The following is a 17,345-nucleotide window of genomic DNA, read 5'->3' on the forward strand; positions in this document are numbered from 1 at the left end:
AAAAACAAGAGAGTTCCAGAAAAACATCTACTTCTGCTTTATTGACTATGCCAAAGCCTTTGACTGTGTGGATCACAATAAACTGTGCAAAATTCTTCAAGAGATGGGAATACCAGACCACCTGACCTGCCTCTTGAGAAACCTGTATGCAGATCAGGAAGCAACAGTTAGAACTGGACATGGAACAACAGACTGGTTCCAAATAGGAAAAGGAGTACGTCAAGGCTGTATGTTGTCACCCTGCTTATTAAACTTATATGCAGAGTACATCATCTGAAATGCTGGACTGGAAGAAGCACAAGCTGGAATCAAGATTGCCGGGAGAAATATCAATAACCTCAGATATGCAGATGACACCACCTTTAAGGCAGAAAGTGATGAAGAACTAAAGAGCCTCTTGATGAAAGTCAAAAAGGAGAGTAAAAAAGTTGGCTTAAAGCTCAACATTCAGAAAACGAAGATCATGGCATCCGGTCCCATCACTTCATGGGAAATAGATGGGGAAACCGTTGAAACAGTGTCAGACTTTATTTTTGGGGGCTCCAAAATCACTGCAGATGATGACTGCAGCCATGAAATTAAAAGATATTACTCCTTGGAAGGAAAGTTATAACCAACCTAGACTGCATATTATAATGCAGAGACATTGCTTTGTCAACAAAGTTCTGTCTAGTCAAGGCTAACGTTTTTCCAGTGGTCATGTATGGATGTGAGAGTTGGACTGTGAAGAAAGCTGAGCACCGAAGAATTGATGCTTTTGAACTGTGATGTTGGAGAAGACTCTTGAGAGTCCCTTGGACAGCAAGGAGATCCAACCAGTCCGTCCTAAAGGAGATCAGTCCTGGGTTCATTGGAAGGACTGATGTTGAAGCTGAAACTCCAGTACTTTGGCCACCTCATGTGAAGAGCTGACTCATTTGAAAAGACCCTGATGCTGGGAAAGACTGAGGGCAGGAGGAGAAGGAGACGACAGAGGATGAGATAGTTGGATGGTATCACTGACTCAAGGGACATGCGTTTGGGTGGATTCTGGGAGTTGGTGATGGACAGGGAGGCTTGCCGTGCTGCGTCGCAAAGAGTCGGACACGACTGAGCGACTGACTGAACTGAACTGAATGGTGGATGAGCATTTAATAACCTTTCGGCTCCTTATTGGCAGTGTTTGAAGATAAGACAGAAGCATCAATGGATACAGAACTATGTTCTCACAGATGAAATCTCCAGAAGAGAGAGTAGTTCATCTATCCAGTCAGTCACTCATTCAGCTTTCAGCAAATAGTCTTGAGCACTTTTATGTGCTGGGCTAAGTGAGTGATGGGGAGTCTCTGGTGCTTGGGATAGATCCTGACCTTCTCACTGACCTCTAGACAATTACATAGAAGATAAGAACAGCATGGTGAAGTACACTTGCCAGAAAAGTAGCTATGCTGTGGGTTCACGGGTTTCCCTGAGGAGATCACTGAGCAGTTAAAAGTGAGTGAAAGGAAGAATGGATGAATGGGGATTTCTCTGGTGGTCCTGGGGTTAAGACTCTGAGCTTCCAATGCAGGGGATTTGGGTTCGATCCCTGGTCAGGGAGCTAAGATCCCACATGCCGTGTGGAGTGTCAAAAAGAAGAACAGATAAATGAATGCAATCACATGAAATGACCTCTTATATCACTTTTATACGTGCAATTCACTTGCTGTATGACACACTGGGCTACTGCTATTTTGGAAGAATGAGAATGAAACAAACTCAGTTGCTCAACTTTGTTAATGAGAGTTTGGTAACAGAATAGTTCAGAATTCTGGATCTTAGTTCCCCTCTTCTACTGGCCTCTGAGATTTTAGGGAAGGTCTAAAGGAGATCAGTCCTGGGTGTTCATTGGAAGGACTGATGCTAAAGCTGAAACTCCAATACTTTGGCTACCTCATGCGAAGAGTTGACTCATTGGAAAAGACTCTGATGCTGGGAGGGATTGGGGGCAGGAGGAGAAGGGGATGACAGAGGATGAGATGGCTGGATGGCATCACCGACTCGATAGACATGAGTTTGAGTGAACTCCAGGAGTTGGTGATGGACAGGAAGGCCTGGCGTGCTGCGATTCATGGGGTCGCAAAGAGTCGGACACGACTGAGCGACTGAACTGAGCTGAACTGAAACTTTAGAAAACATAAAATAATGGTGTTTGGCAAATTTTTCTCTATGGTTCTTCTAGATCCATAATTCTCTGTCCAACGTGAAGATTTGTATCTCGGTATTTCCTTTTAGTTCAATAGCAGACATTTAACTTTCCCATCTCAGGACCTTAGAACAGGCTGTTCTCTCTGCTTAGAGTGGCCTTGCTCTCAGTCTTCACCTGGACAGCTCTTCCCCTTCTGCCAGGTCTCAGTTTCACCTTTTCAATGATCACTTATCGAAGTTAAATGTCCTTGTTCGTTTCTGTTTCCTTCCCAGATCTTATTATAATTTCCAGATATTTTGTGTGAAATTGTAAGCTTTGTAAAGCAGAAGCAATGCCTGTTTTGTATCTCTAGGGTCTAGCCCCTGGGATAAGGATATGTTGAATGAGTCAGCGAAAAAGTCTTTTCATCCCACTGGACTCTAATGGCTTGAGTTGAGCTGGAGGTGGCCTAGATAACCTCTAAAAGTCCCCATTTCTGGCTAGACAGCAGCTGTGTCTGGTCCAGACCAACTTGGCACAATCTCCCCTCCCCTACTCCCATTTTCCGAGGGGAGGGGAGTGCTTGCGCTTGTGTTGCTGGAACACTCAAGTGATTGCAGGCGGCGGCAGGTTTCAGAGGCAGTTAATCCTGTTTCCGAATCTGGATATTTCTGAGATGTAGATCCACATGACATTCTCTCTTCTGCCTGGATGTAATTTTTGCAAAACCGTTAATTATTTATAGCAGTATACACAACGGACATATAATTCTGCCAGGACGAAAGTAGCAGAGTTGACAAGAAGCTTGCCAATTACGTTGTATTTCAGGCCCCTTGGTACAAATCTATTCTCTCACAGACCAAGAATGATCTTCTTTGGGGCCTCTTCCTTTCCATGATTTTTTTTCACTTCTGCTTTGAAATGGAACTTTAGAGGCTACAGCTAGCTTAATTTAGGACTTACCATGATGGCACTGACTCGCCTGTTCATTTTATCGATGACATCAGGCTAGGCTGGAAATAAATGCTGAGGAAAAACCAGCTACTGGAAATGGACAATGTTTTTAAAACTGCTCAATTGTGTTCTGAAAATTTAGTGTTACTTTGAAAATGTTTTCAAGGTCACCATTTCATCAAATGTTCTCTTCCTCTTGCCTTCTGCTGATGTTTCTTTGAGAATGCCGTAGAACAGTGGAACATGGAGAACTGGTTGGAGCTGTAGACAGAATTCATTCCCAAAAGTTCACTTTACAGGTGATGGTGTGGAGGCCCAGAAGGTGGAGTGGTTTGCCTGTAGCCTATCAGGCTCCTCCATCCATGGAATTTTCCAGGCAAGAGTACGAGAGTGGTTTGCCATTTCCTTCTCCGGGGGAATCTTCCCAACCCAGGGATCGAACCTAGGTCTCCCGCATTGCAGGCAGACGCTTTACCATATGGGCCACCAATTCATTTCTTTCTGCCTGAATTCAAACCACCCTTTAGATTTCTATTCATTCAGCAAACACCCCTCTAAGCCAGACGCTGCACAGGCTGCAGTGGGGGCCCTGCATGTCTCGAGAGCCTTTCCCTGCATCCTCACTGCTCGCCTCTGCTCTCAGCTGCCAACTGAGCCCTTGCCGCCTGGTGTCCTCCTTCTGGCCTCCAGTCAGACACAGCCCTGATGTGGGGTTGAAAGTCCTGCTCCCTGATGAAGATGCTAGCTGTCCACATCCAGCACCCGTGGTACATGTTCGACATGTCCTTGTGGGACTGAATTCACAGCTCTAGTTCCCTGGTTTGGTTTGCAGAGCCTTGGTCTCCGGGAGCACCTTCAGACCCAGCTGAAGCTCCCCCCACCTCTCTGGGGGTCTCTGCCACCAGTAAAGGAACAGGAGGGAGGAAGGGAAGGAGTAAAGCAAAGGGGAGGGAAGGGTCTCAGTGATCACTGTTGGACACTGGTCTTGCTCTTGTGGGCTGTGAGCCTTTGACTCTCTGGCTCGTGCACAGCCCTACCCGCCGAATCCAGGTAATTCGCACATCTCTGAGAAGGAGCTTTTATGGTATCATATAGATAGCAGGACTTTGCTCTCTAGCTGACCTGGGCTTGGATTCTGCTTTGCCCCCTGCTAGCTGGCAACAGTGGAGAAGGAAATGGCAACCCACTCCAGTGTTCTCGCCTGGAGAATCCCAGGGATGGGGGAGCCTGGTGGGCTGCCATCTATGGGGTCGCACAGAGTCGGACATGACTGAAGTGACTTAGCAGCAGCAGCAGCAGCTGGCAACAGTGAGCAGCGGCTTAATTTCTACCATTCTCAGTTTACCTCCACAGTGACACCCTCTTTGGTATGTAAAGATCGCAGATAGCACAGTGCCAGACATAGACATCGTGCCCAGGAAATGAGCGCCATATGCTGTGATAGGGCCCCCGGGGCCCTTCTCTTATTCCTGGGCTGACCACGCCAGTTCTAGGATGTTCAGTCCCTTGCCTCCTGACTTTGGCCAATTCCAAGGGGCAAGGTCCGGAAGACTCTCAGGAGTGAGTCCAGGACGAGTTACCTGCCCCACAGACATGGATAATGGATGTGTCCCTGGGAAAACTAGGGATGAGGGAGCATTGGTAGAGGGGAGTCACGAAGGAGTTATGTGGCCTCCCTGGGAACCTCAGCCTCCTCTTCCCCTGAGAGTTTGTAAGAGCGTGATGCAAATCATCTCAGCTGCATGGGGAGTGAGAGGACTCAGCCTCTCTCCCCTGCTCTCAGAGAGAGTGCAATCACACACTAGGGGAGTCGTTGCTAGGAGGACCAGCCACCAAGCTCCTGTGGAACACTGGACTTCCGAGGTCAGTCTACAGAGGCCCCATCAAGTGGAGTCCTCTCTTCTCACCCAGCCAGGAGTCTTGGAATGGCAGAGAAAGAACGAAGGGACTATAAACTGAAATTCCAGGAGAAGGATTCTCCACAACTTCCTTCAGGGCACTTGATGGCATGCGCTCCTCATCCAACTCCAAGGCATCCAGTCCTCGGGTGGGAGATGAGGACACAGCCCAGAGCAATCGCCAGGGCAAAGCTCTGCTCAGAACCCATGTTTTCCAACTCCAAGACCAGTGTTCTTGCCCACCTCTATCTTGCCTCAGACATCCTGCCTCAACCCTTCTTCCCGCAGGACAAGCATCAGTGACCATCCACCTCATTGACAGATCCTATATTTTATGCGCTGTTTTTTACAAAGGATGACATGTTACATTGGTAAAGTGCCCGTTTTCTGTGACGATAGTGGTAAAGAATCTGCCTGCCAATGCAGCAGACACCCAGTTTCAACCCCTGGGTTGGGAAGATCCCCTGGAGAAGGAAATGGCAATCCAGTCCAGTATTCTTGCCCTGGAGAATTCCATGGACAGAGGAGCCTGGAGGGTTACAGTCCATGGGGTCTCAAAGAGATGGGCACAACTGAGCAATCATCAGCTGTCAGCATGAAGAACTCAAAGCCTAGCCGTGGGAGACTCTTGGAGGGCTGTGGCTTTCCTTTGCTCGAGTTCTCCAATATGCTGCTGCTAAGTCACTTCAGTCGTGTCCAACTCTGTGAGACCCCATAGACGGCAGCCCACCAGGCTCCCCACTTCTCCAATATGCAACTGCCAAATCTTTGTAAGTACAGCTGCTTTCCCCAAACTGGCAAGAGCTAATTGGAATGTCATATTCCTTTACCCTTCCTTTCATTTGTTTTTTAGGTAAAAGGTGAAAAGTCTCCAGCTCTGCAGAACTCCTAACAGATAAATAATTAGTACAAAGGGGCATTGGGCTCAAGGTCAGTGTTAAGTTCTGCCTAATCAGCAGAACTTATCTTAGCACCACCCCCTTTCAGTTCAGTTCAGTTCAGTCACTCAGTCGTGTCCAACTCTTCGCGACCCCATGAACCGTAGCACGCCAGGCCTCCCTGTCCATCACCATCTCCCGGAGTTCACTCAAACTCATGTCCATTGAGTTGGTGATGCCATCCAGCCATCTCTTCCTCTATCATCCCCTTCTTCTCCTGCCCCCAATCCCTCCCAGCATCAGGGTCTTTTCCACCCCCTTTAAACATCCCAAATTTGCAGACTCAGTCTCAGTCTGGCCTCCGGGGTCAATCCTATCCAGAGTTTAGGGGATTCAGCCCAAGGCCCTAACACCTTTTCCTGGCTTGTTTGCTGTGCTCCTGCTTTACCCCCCAAAATGGACTCCATTTTGTACTTGATTGTTGGGTTCCTACCCTATTTCTTAAACTTGAATATCCATGTACAATGTGGCTGTATAAATACCCATGTACGGGTCTTGCCAAGCACTTCAATCCTTATGGGGTTGAGTTTCTAACTCTCAGAGACCCTCCCAGGGACAGGAAACCTGTTCTTGGAAATGGGCAACATGCCTAGGTCCTGCTGCTTGCCACCAGGGCACCAAATACCACCTGCCTGCAAGGTCTCCCAACAGCACCTGCTCCCAGCTTCTTGGGTGCCAACAGCTGTCAGCTAGTTATACTACCTCTTTCTGTAGCCACAGCCTTTGGAGACCTCATTCTGTTTCCCAGACTGGCCCTGCTCTTAGCCAAGGCCTCTCCGTGTGTGTTTCAGGTGCCTGTCCCATTCGGGTAGGGACAACTAGTCCCAGGTTCTGATCCTCATCTTTTCCCCACCTGACAGGTAACCAGGTCCTACAAGTCATGCCCCAAGACCGGCGAGTTCACAGGAAAGGTTCTAGTCCAGGCTGTTCTACTAATTGGCTAAGTAGCCCCAGGCAAATCACGTGGTCTCCCAGACCTCCCTCCTCAAACTCAAAATGGTAAAGATTAAAGTGCTAAAGTAGAGGAGGCATGGGGGGAGTGTTTAGAACTCCCCTGGATCCTCTGCAATTTGAGGATTTTGTTAATTCCTCATTTGCACAATTAATTTATACCATGAATAAGATGAAAGGCCTTTGCTCTCAATGGGCAAATGCACGTTGCCATAGTTAACTTCTGTGTCAGTCTGACTGGGCTTAGGGATGCCCGGATGGCTGGCAAAACATGTTTCTGGGTGTGACAGAAGTGTGTGTCTTCTGCAAGTGTGTTTCCAGAGAAGACTAGCATTTGAATAGGTAGTCTGAATAAGGAAAATTTCCCTCACCGACAGGCATTAACCACTCTGTTGAGGGCCTGAGTAGAATAATCACCACCCAAGCCAGGAAGGCTGTATTTGCTGTCTCTGATTGAGCGGGGGCATCATTGCCTGCCCTTGGATGCTGGTGCTCCTAATTCTTGGACCTTTGGACCAACTAACTCCCAATTCTCAGCCTCCATAATCACACAGGTCAATTTCTAGAACAAATTTCTTTATCTATCTGCATATATTCTTTTTCTATGAAGAACTCTAACATAACACCCTTGCTTTATGCCCAGTTCTGGTGTGTTTAAAATAAAACAGAAGCTCAGTTGCCATAGGCTGCCAGCCACGGCCATACTTAAGGGAGCATGAGGCCCAGGAGAAGTGATACAGTTAGAGGGATGGGTGCTCATTACTCTTTGCCCCACCCAGGTCTTGACTGAGACTCATTTTTTTTTTATTTTTATTTTTAATTGAAGGATAATTGCTTATAATGTTGTATTGGTTTCTTCCATGCAACATGAAACAGATATAGAAAATTGGAATCTAGAAAATTGATACTAAGGCTGATCTTTAACTTGGCCCTCCAGGTAGCTGGATCAGTCAGTCACAAGGCAGAATGTACTGTTCTCACAGTAGAACCCACTGGTCTCCTTTCCTGGAGCAAGTCCCATTGTGCAACCACTTCCCACAAATCTGTGAACTCAGGTGAAATCCAGGCACACTAGAGACAGACTGGGGAAAGAGAGGCTGGCCTCCAAGGGCAAGATGCTGCGTGGTCGGGGTCTGGAAGAGGAGAATCTTTGGTCCAGGCCCCTCCCCAGGGCTGTGCATGTGGGAGCTTCAGGCCTTTTCAGGCCCCTCCTCCTCCATTATGTTACCTCCACAAGATGCTTTCTATCTGATCAGCACAAGATCTCTCCCAGATCCTTGGTGTGGCAGAGCTCTAGGAGATAGGATTCACCAAGAATGCATCTAAGTGATCTATTCTGGGCATTTTCAAAATAAAACACTTGGAACTGATTTTACTTAACACCTGAATAATTTTACAGATTTTCATTTGTAGACCAGAAGGAGATGACATAATTTCACATCCGTATAAATGAACAAAGTAGGTTTGCTTATAAACATGTATTTCTGTTCCTTTGGCCAGCTATCATATCTGTTATTTGTTCTCTGAATTTGAAAAGCTGAGTTTATTTTTTCAAAATAAACAACAACAGCAAAATCCTGCCCGTGCCCACTAGGGAGAGGGTGGAGGGCTGGAAGGTGGACGTGTTGCCACATTGGGAAGGCTTCCCACGTGGGGGGACACATGCCCATGGGTCTGTCACGCCCTAGGTGGCTTATGTAAGAAGAAAACAACCCCCTCGTCCACAGCAGTCTTGAAGGTAGTTTGGACAACTGTTACTCTTATTTTGCATGTGAGGAAATCAAGGCCCAGAGAGGGCCTGTCCCGAGATCTCCTAACTAGCTCTGATTGGAAACAACACAGTCCCCAGTCGCTCTCTGCTGCCCTCGCTGGGACCCAAAGCTCTGACAGTTCTGCTCTGACGTGCTTGAGCCCCAGCCCTCCTCACCGTCTTAGAGACACACTTCAGATACTGAACAGCAGTGCACATGGCAAGCCGACTCCAGAGAAAACTGCTGCCTGAACTAAGAGATTCTCCAGGGGATGGAAACAGGCCCACAGTCACAGCTAACGCAGGAAGGACGCAGGGGCCTGCGGGAGGTGGTCTTAGAGGGAAAATGACTGCCAGTGGACCCGAGACCTGGCCTTGGGCGACTGGAGGCTCCTCACCAGGTCCCTGTCCTTAGAACGAGCATCAGCTTGCATCCCTGCTCCCAGAAGCTGACACAACATTGAGGTAGTGATAGTGGTTGAGACCACCTGGATGACATATGTGCTGAGCCCAGCGAAGGTCTCTATAAACTCCTAAGATCTGGTGGTGGGTGTGGAGACCTACTGTCTTGCGGGGCCTAAGACAAGCCTCCTATGTCAGTTCCCTTGCCTGTTAAATCTTCCACCCCCCGAATCTGGAGTGTCTGCCTCTTTCTTCAGTCTATTCTTGTCCTTTGAGGACAGTGCCCAGTTTGTGAACCAACAGAGAGAGGGTCTCACCCTCTGTGTTGCTAGAACACGCCTATGTACAGAGGGAGGAATCAGGTGAGGCAAATGTCCGAAGTCCATCCGGATGCCCCTAGGGTCCCATTTCAAAGTGACAGGTCCTTCACCTACCATCTCTTGCTGAGTGAGCAAATCAAGGAATCTACACCCCTGGGTTCTGGTAAAATGGGGAGAATAAGAAAACTCACCTTGAATGAGGGCAAATGGAGACAATTTGCTTTATAAACAGACAGCTTCTAAAACAACGTTACCATGGTTACTGTTAGGCAGTTGGAGTGTGGACTATGCAAATAGCACATGGTTTCTGCTTCCTCTTAAAGGGTTGTAATCTAGGAGGAGTATAATCTATATTCACAGGAAAATGCTTTAAAGACAACTGCGTTCCTGAAGAACTACATCATTCAAAACTTGCCTAATTCAAGCATAATTTTCTTACAGTTATAATCACAAAATTGGTGTGGAGAATATGTACTCATACACAAATAGTAAAGTATTTTTGCTTTAATGATGCTTTTTAAAAAAGTCTTGGCAATATCACTTTTATTTTGCAGCCCTTCTCCCAGATCAACAGTGGATTAACTGTGGATCATAGCCAATGTCTTCCCTAATCCTTGCATTTAACTTCATTTCATAGTCCATCCTAAAGGAGATCAGTCCTGGGTGTTCATTGGAAGGACTGATGTTGAAGCTGAAACTCCAATACTTTGGCCACCTGATGCGAAGAGTTGACTCATGTGAAAAGACCCTGATGCTGGGAAAGATTGAGGGCAGGAGAAGGGGACGACAGAGGATGAGTTGGTTGGATGGCATCACTGACTCAATGGACATGGGTTTGGGTGGACTCTGGGAGTTGGTGATGGACAGAGAGGCCTGGCGTGCTGCGGTTCATGGGGTCACAAAGGGTCAGACACGACGGAGTGACTGAACTGAACTGAATGTAGTAATTTACAGCACGTGTTCACCGAGGGTACTTTATATGAATTTAGATGGCACTATCACAGGGTAGAAAAGATGTCAGACTATCAAAACAATGAATGTTAGAATAATATCACTACAGTCACCAAAATCACACACAAGAAACCCTCTGTGCTTGATTCACAAAGACAAGGGTCATGGGGGGTTCTGTTTGCTGGTATCATGAGGTGGCCACCAGATAAGGGACTAAACTCGGTGTGAACTTCCCCAAGTTGGTGCTCTGGATCTGTTATGGCATTCTGGATCCATCATAAGAACTGGAAAGAATTTTCACTATTTCAAATGGTACCCTTTCCATGATATTTTAGTACTATTTTACACAGCATGGTTTTAAATTTGCATCATTCAAATTTATATGAAATTTGAGTGCATTGTTTCAAGGAGAGCAACGTGGAGCAAAGAACATTCAAGTGACTGCTAAGTCCTCCAAATAGAATACAGGTGGGAACAATTGGCTAGGGGAAGGGAGACGCAGGCTAATAGGGGATACTGTCTGAAGAAGGACATGCTGAATACGAAATATATTTTGAATATATTTGAATGGAAAATAATTTGGAATGTGCTGAAAAGAAGACGTACTCTAATTACTATAATATGACAATTCTTTGGTTCCACTGGAAATTGCTCAATTTCAGAATCAATAGTTCTTCTGATTGCTACACTTTTGAAAGGACCTTGGATCCTTTCTGTTTTGAAAAGCTCTGCCTTCATCATTTGGGCTTCTCTTCTGGGCCAGGGAATGAAGCTACCCCTAAAGGGTAAGGTGTTCTGCCTCAGATTCTTGGAGGGAACTCAGAATTTAAACCTACTTTGTCAAGTACAGGGTATGTGAAAGTCACTCAGTCATGTCCGCCTCTTTACAACCCCATGGACTGTAGCCCACCAGGCTCCTCTGTCCGTGGAATTCTCCAGGCCAGAATAATAAAGTGGGTAGCCATTTCCTTCTCCAGGGGATCTTCCCAACCCAGGGATTGAACCCAGGTCACCTGCATTGCAGGCAGATTCCTTACCTTACCGTCTGAGCCACGAGGGAAGCAAGTACAGGGTATAGATCATGTAATATTTCTTAATAACTAAGAGTAACTAAGAATATGTGCCTGAGAGAAGCTTGAGTGGGAGTTCCAGCTTCCTTTGCTAAAGGATACATTAAATCCTCTTTGTTGCTTGGAATGAATGGCATGCTGCTGCTGCTGCTGCTAAGTCGCTTCAGTCCTGTCCGACTCTGTGCAACCCCTGAGACAGCAGCCCACCAGGCTTCCTCGTCCCTGGGATTCTCCAGGCAAGAATACTGGAGTGGGTTGCCATTTCTTTCTCCAATGCATGAAAGTGAAAAGTGAAAGGGAAGTCGCTCAGTCGTGTCCGATTCGTAGATAGTTTAAATTGCTTGCCTGTGTGCTCAGTCCTGTCGGACTCCTTGCCACCCCATGCACTGCAGGCCCCCGTGCTCCTCTGTCCATGGGACTCTCCAGGCAAGAATACTGGAGTGGGTTGCCATTTGCTCCTCCAGGGAGTCTTTCCCACCCAGAGATCGAACCAGAGTTGCCTGAGTCTCCTGTCCTGGCAGGCTGATTCTTGACCTCTGAGCTACCTGGGAAGCCTGTAGGTTGCTGAGGGCAACACAAAGTTTTGTTTTTTATCTTCCCCCTGAATGAGCAATTAGAAACTCTGGCTTTGTAACAGCAACAAAATTCCTTCTCTGCTTGAATTAGCACATCAACTGGTCAATCAACAAATATTTATTAAGTTCCTACAATGGAACCTTTGACTTTCCTGTTTAATAATTCTTGACGAATTCTCTAATATCCTGTCAAAGAAAATATTTCTTCTATCATATCATTTTTAAACATGTTTATTTTTCCATTTCATCTTTGGATTAGCTAAAGGTGCATTTCAGTTATTACTGTTCATTTCTTTTTCCCAAAGAGATGGATTAATTCAGTCCTCTATCTCTTGGCAGTTCTAACTTCTACAACCTTAGGTCAGGAATGTGAATTTGTGTTGCCATGTTATAAAAGATAGACTCAGGTTAAGATCACCTTGTCCAGTGGTTCACAAACCTGATTGTGCATCAACATCCTGTGGAGAATATACAGACATATAGACACAAATGGGTAACTGAATGGCAGCCAGTGCTCCTTTAATCTATAGAATTTCACTTGGGGAGCACTTTTCCTCTTACAGGCAAGGAAACTGAAGGTTACAGTTTGTAGTGGAGCTGAGCCAAGAGACTTCAAGACTCCTGACTCACAGGCCTGTTAAAGTCCTACTGAAGCTTCCATTACATTCAATAACTGCAGGGTTTAAAAAGATAAATTCCAAATGGATTTTGGGGCATATACATTTTATCTCTTTCCTCTAGATCTCTAGTCTTTATGAGAATATAGGGTCTCAAGTCTCTTAATAGTAAGACCATTACTTAAAAGTGATTAATAGCTTTCCAGGTGACTCAGTGGTAAAGAATCCACCTGCCAATGCAGGAGATGCAAGAGATGTGGATTTGATCCCTAAGTTGGAAAGATCCTCTGGAGGAGGAAATGGCAACCTGCTCCACTATTTTTGCCTAGGAAATTCCGTGGGCAGAGGAACCTGGCAGCTATAGTCCACGGGGTTGCAAAGAATCAGACAGGGCTGAGCAACTGAGCATGAACACAGCACATAATCCTGTCTCAAGTACTACTGGAAACAAACGGCAGAGGCTCAGTTTCAGCCCATTAGGAGCTTGTTGAATCTATCATTCGGCATGTACTGAAGACTCATTGTGTGCACGACTCTATGCTGGACTCTCAGGGAATAGAAAAAAAATTTTTAACTAAAAAAAATACGGGTGTGTTCCAAAGGAACTTAAGGCTTAAGAGAAGGGACTCAAACATATAAAAAGGCAATGACATGAATCGATAACATTTTCTCCTCTTGGGTGTATTAGGGCAGGTTAACTATCGTAACACACAAACTCCCAAATGTTTACTATAAATTCCTGGTAGGTGGACATCTTTTCTGCAGGAGGTGACTCAGGTCTTAAGTGTCTTTTCCGTCTTTTATCTCTGCCATCCTTACCACCATATTTCACATGTTAACAGCTCCCTGTTGATAGTGCTATAAAATGATCAGAACCATAAAGAAGACTGCTTCACAGTCCTCTCTTCACTGAATCAGTTATAAGGCAGCTCTTCTAGTTGAGATTGTCTTTAACCATTAGGGCCTCAGTGGCTGAGTGTCCCACCCAAACTTTTTTTTTTTTTCAATTTTTGGCCACACTCTGTAGCATGCGGGACCTCAGTTCCCTGACCAGGGATCAAACCCATGCCCCCTGCATTGGAAGGCTGAGTCTTAACCTCTGGACTGCCAGACGAGCCTCCCACCCAATCTTGGTAATTCAGCATGACCACATCATAGGTGTCCTGTGTGTGAATTTCCCATACAGTCTCTTCCTCCTCTACTTTTACTTTCCCTTTGCTCTGATTTCCTGGGCTTCCCTGGTGGCTCAAGTTGGTAAAGAATCCACCTGCAATGCAGGAGACCCCGGTTCAATTCCTGGGTCGGAAAGATCCCCTGGAGAAGGGATATAGGCTACCCACTCCAGTATTCTTGGGCTTCCCTTACGGCTCAGCTGGTAAAGAATCTGCCTGCAATGCGGGAGATCTGGATTTGATTCCTGGGTTGGGAAGATCCGCTGGAGAAGGGAAAGGCTACCCACTCCAGTATTCTGGCCTGGAGAATTCCATGGACCGTATAGTCCATGGGTTTGCAAAGAGTCAGACGTGACTTAGCTACTTTCACTTCACTTCACTGATTTCTTTCCTTCATTTAAAAATTTTTATCAAAGTATAAATTTGGTAAACTCCAAATTATAAATACAGACTCATAAGTGAAATCTAACCTAAGAATATGAATGCTGTTATGCCATCTCCAAGCCTTTCTAATGAAGTACAAACTGCACATGAAGATACAATACTCTGCTATTGAATCCAAAGAGGAAAACACAGCAACTTTGCCAGCTTCTGTGGCATTTTTTAATCTGAAGATTCGGTAGCAAAACAGAGAAAGTAGGGCTCTGTTCCTAGACTGTGTGTTGACAGCCCTCCGACCCACCCCCTTGCCTGTGGAACACGAGGGACAGGAGTCTTGATTAGGTCCCCTTTCATGGCCAGGCAATGGGATCCAGCTTCACCAACACACAACAACAACCTTCCTTTCTTGGGGTGGGGTGGGGCAGAGAGGAGATATTGATAAAACAGATTGCACACAGGAAAGCCCATTTTTAAATACTGTGTAAGAATAGGTTAAAATTTTCACCACAAATATGTACACAGTCACTCCTGTTAATATTTAACAAGATTCTACCCTTTCACCTTGCTGGTACCAGGTTGGGCAGAAAATTCAGGGAGCAGATATTTTCTGAGGATCCTTTTCGGCTCTCCCATGGGCCCTGCATGATCCTGACATAGGGTACCATCTAGGGGCGAGTGTAAAAAGATGATGTGGGATTCTCTGGCCAGATGGACTGGCACTCGACAGACCACATGAGGAAACAGTGTCAGTAGACACCCGCCTACATATATATTCAGCTTTAACACACATATATAAAGTGCTTTTCCCCAATTTTGCGATATATGATGTGGACATGTAAGTCTCTCAGTCGTGTCCGACTCTTTGTGACCCCATGGATTGTAGCCTGCCAGGTTCCTCTGTCCGTGGGGATTCTCCAGGCAAGAATACTGGACTGAGTAGCCATTCTTTTCTTCAGGAGATTTTCTCAACCCAGGGATCAAACCTGTGTCTTCTGCATTGTAGGCAGATTCTTTACTATCTGAGCCACCTAGGAAGTTCTTTGCAATATATACTTACTGTTTAAAAAAGAAAAAAGAACTCATGGAAAATTTAGAAAACAAAAATCATTCCTCACCCATCTCCCAGGGGCAAATTGCACTTTTATATAAATCTTTCCTGCTTTGTTATATATATGAATATATGTACATATATATGTGTGTGTGCATGTATATATATCCCATAATTGGGATTCATATGTTTTCCTGCAGTCCTTTTTGGATTCAACATTATAATCATGAGATTTTTGTCCATCTTACTGAAAAAACTCTTTAAGGACAGTATCAGTAAAGGCTAATATGAATGGACCATGATTTCTCCAATCAGTTGAGCTCAGTGTGAAGTGTAACAGAAGGGAGAGTTGTGTGTATGTGTGTCACTGGTTGAGTGTGTCACTGGTTGAGCTGCTGTGGTATATCTAAAAGGAGGTGCGTGCCTGGACACCCTGCTCTGATCTCCTCGAGGGGACTGCTAAGGATGGATCTGCTCTCAAATGTCGTAAATCAGTGGCTGTGCGTTTGGTCTGAGCCTATTTTAAGGACTGCTGTACCTCCCTGCCTCTAGATAAGGACCAGCTCTAGCTGGAGCAGGAGGTCCCTCATTCCATGTGCCTTCCATCCAGCGGGGAGCATAATATCCTGATTTGCCTGCATGGTCCAGTTGATGCCAGTCATCCTTGCAGTTACTAATAGCTCTCTTCTTCACCTTTCAGAGTGTTTGTATGTGGAAGATCAATCGCACAGTCACCACCTATACCCCGCCTGCTTTACCCACCCAAGTTCCTGCCACGGAAGCATCTGAGGTGACGATGTGCTCCTGTCCTCTCTGGGGCAGTGGTCCCCAGGGCTGCAGGGATTAGAAGGAGCAGCAGGGCCATGTGGATTCCCTAAAACTGCAGCCTAACTACACTGGCCCTGTGGGTGTGCATAAAGCTTTCTACCTTCCAAATACACACAGCATATGACAAAAGCAGTTCTACTGGGCTGCCCAAGTAGTGCTAGTGGTAAAGAACCCACCTGCTAAAGCAGGAGACATAAGAGACATGAGTTCAATCCCCAGGTTGGGAAGATCCCCTGGAGGAGGGCATGGCAACCCACTCCAGTATTCTTGCCTGGAGAATCCCATGGACAGGGGAGCCTGGCGGGCTACAGTCCATAGCGTTGCATAGAGTTGGACATGACTGAAGTGGCTGAGTGTGCATGCATGCATTGAGATTGGTAGAAATATGATTTTAGAGCTTATATTCTTATGTATGTTACATAGATTTATTACAATTCAAGAGTATAAATATTTATCTGTCTTATTTTTAGTTTCCTAACACAGCACACTATGCATACAATGGATGCTCAATTAATGCCACAAATTCAGTCTCTTAAGATCAACATTTAAAAGAAACAATAAAATTGGTGACAATTCTGATATGGAACAACCTCCTGCTGGACAGAACTAGAAGAAGCAACAGTTGAACTGGACTGCTGACAATGCATTTTGAAAGTGAGCACTAAAATGGAATATTTTGATATTTTTTTAATCTGAGTAAGTCAACATGGCATTCATTTTTTAAGAATAAAAATAGTTCTGTTTTTGTCTAGTATGAAAGTAAATATCACCAATAACTCCATCCTCCAAAATAGGCACTGCAAACATTTTGGTTCATATCTTTCCAGAATATGTACTATAAATGCAAGCACCAAATAGATGTGTGGTGGGCCCCCATCCCCTCCCCCGGTGGCATCCAGTGGGGACATTTGCAGGACAGAAAGTCCCACACAGCGTTCTCTATGTAAAGAAGTAGTTGGAAATCGGCCACACTTTCTCTCCCGCAAGCGTCCCTGCTGGATGCCCCCTGCCACCGCCGGCTTCCACCATTGCCCATGTTGCCGTGTGGGGACCCACGCTGGGGTCCCTCCCACTGGAAACTGGGCCGAAGTTCTAGGTGAGGATAGAGGCCTATGACCTCCCCTTTGCCACCTGATCCTTTTCATCTCCCCCAGAGTAGCACGCCAGACTGCAAGGTGAGAGCAAGCGTAAAAATGAATCGCAAGGACTCACCGATGTTTATAGCAGCTCTATTTACAGCAGCCAAAGGTGCAAACAACTCAGATGTCCATCGACAGATGAATGGGTAAACCAAATGCGGCATATACACACAGTGGAATGTTATTCAGCCTTCAAGAGGATTGG

At 45.9% G+C, this 17,345-nt stretch overlaps 1 long non-coding RNA gene across 1 annotated transcript; it reads left to right on the forward strand.

The window, feature by feature from the left end:
- The first annotated feature begins 10,960 nt into the window (after positions 1–10,960).
- LOC104985544 lies at positions 10,961–16,706 on the forward strand. Its single transcript, XR_824918.1, has 3 exons — positions 10,961–11,095; positions 15,874–15,963; positions 16,472–16,706. It is a non-coding gene; the product is annotated as an uncharacterized LOC104985544 (long non-coding RNA).
- The last annotated feature ends 639 nt before the right edge of the window (positions 16,707–17,345 follow it).

The sequence above is a fragment of the Bison bison genome, unplaced genomic scaffold, assembly GCF_000754665.1.
Source record: "Bison bison bison isolate TAMUID 2011002044 unplaced genomic scaffold, Bison_UMD1.0 scf7180017864050, whole genome shotgun sequence".
Classification (NCBI taxonomy): Eukaryota; Metazoa; Chordata; class Mammalia; order Artiodactyla; family Bovidae; genus Bison; species Bison bison.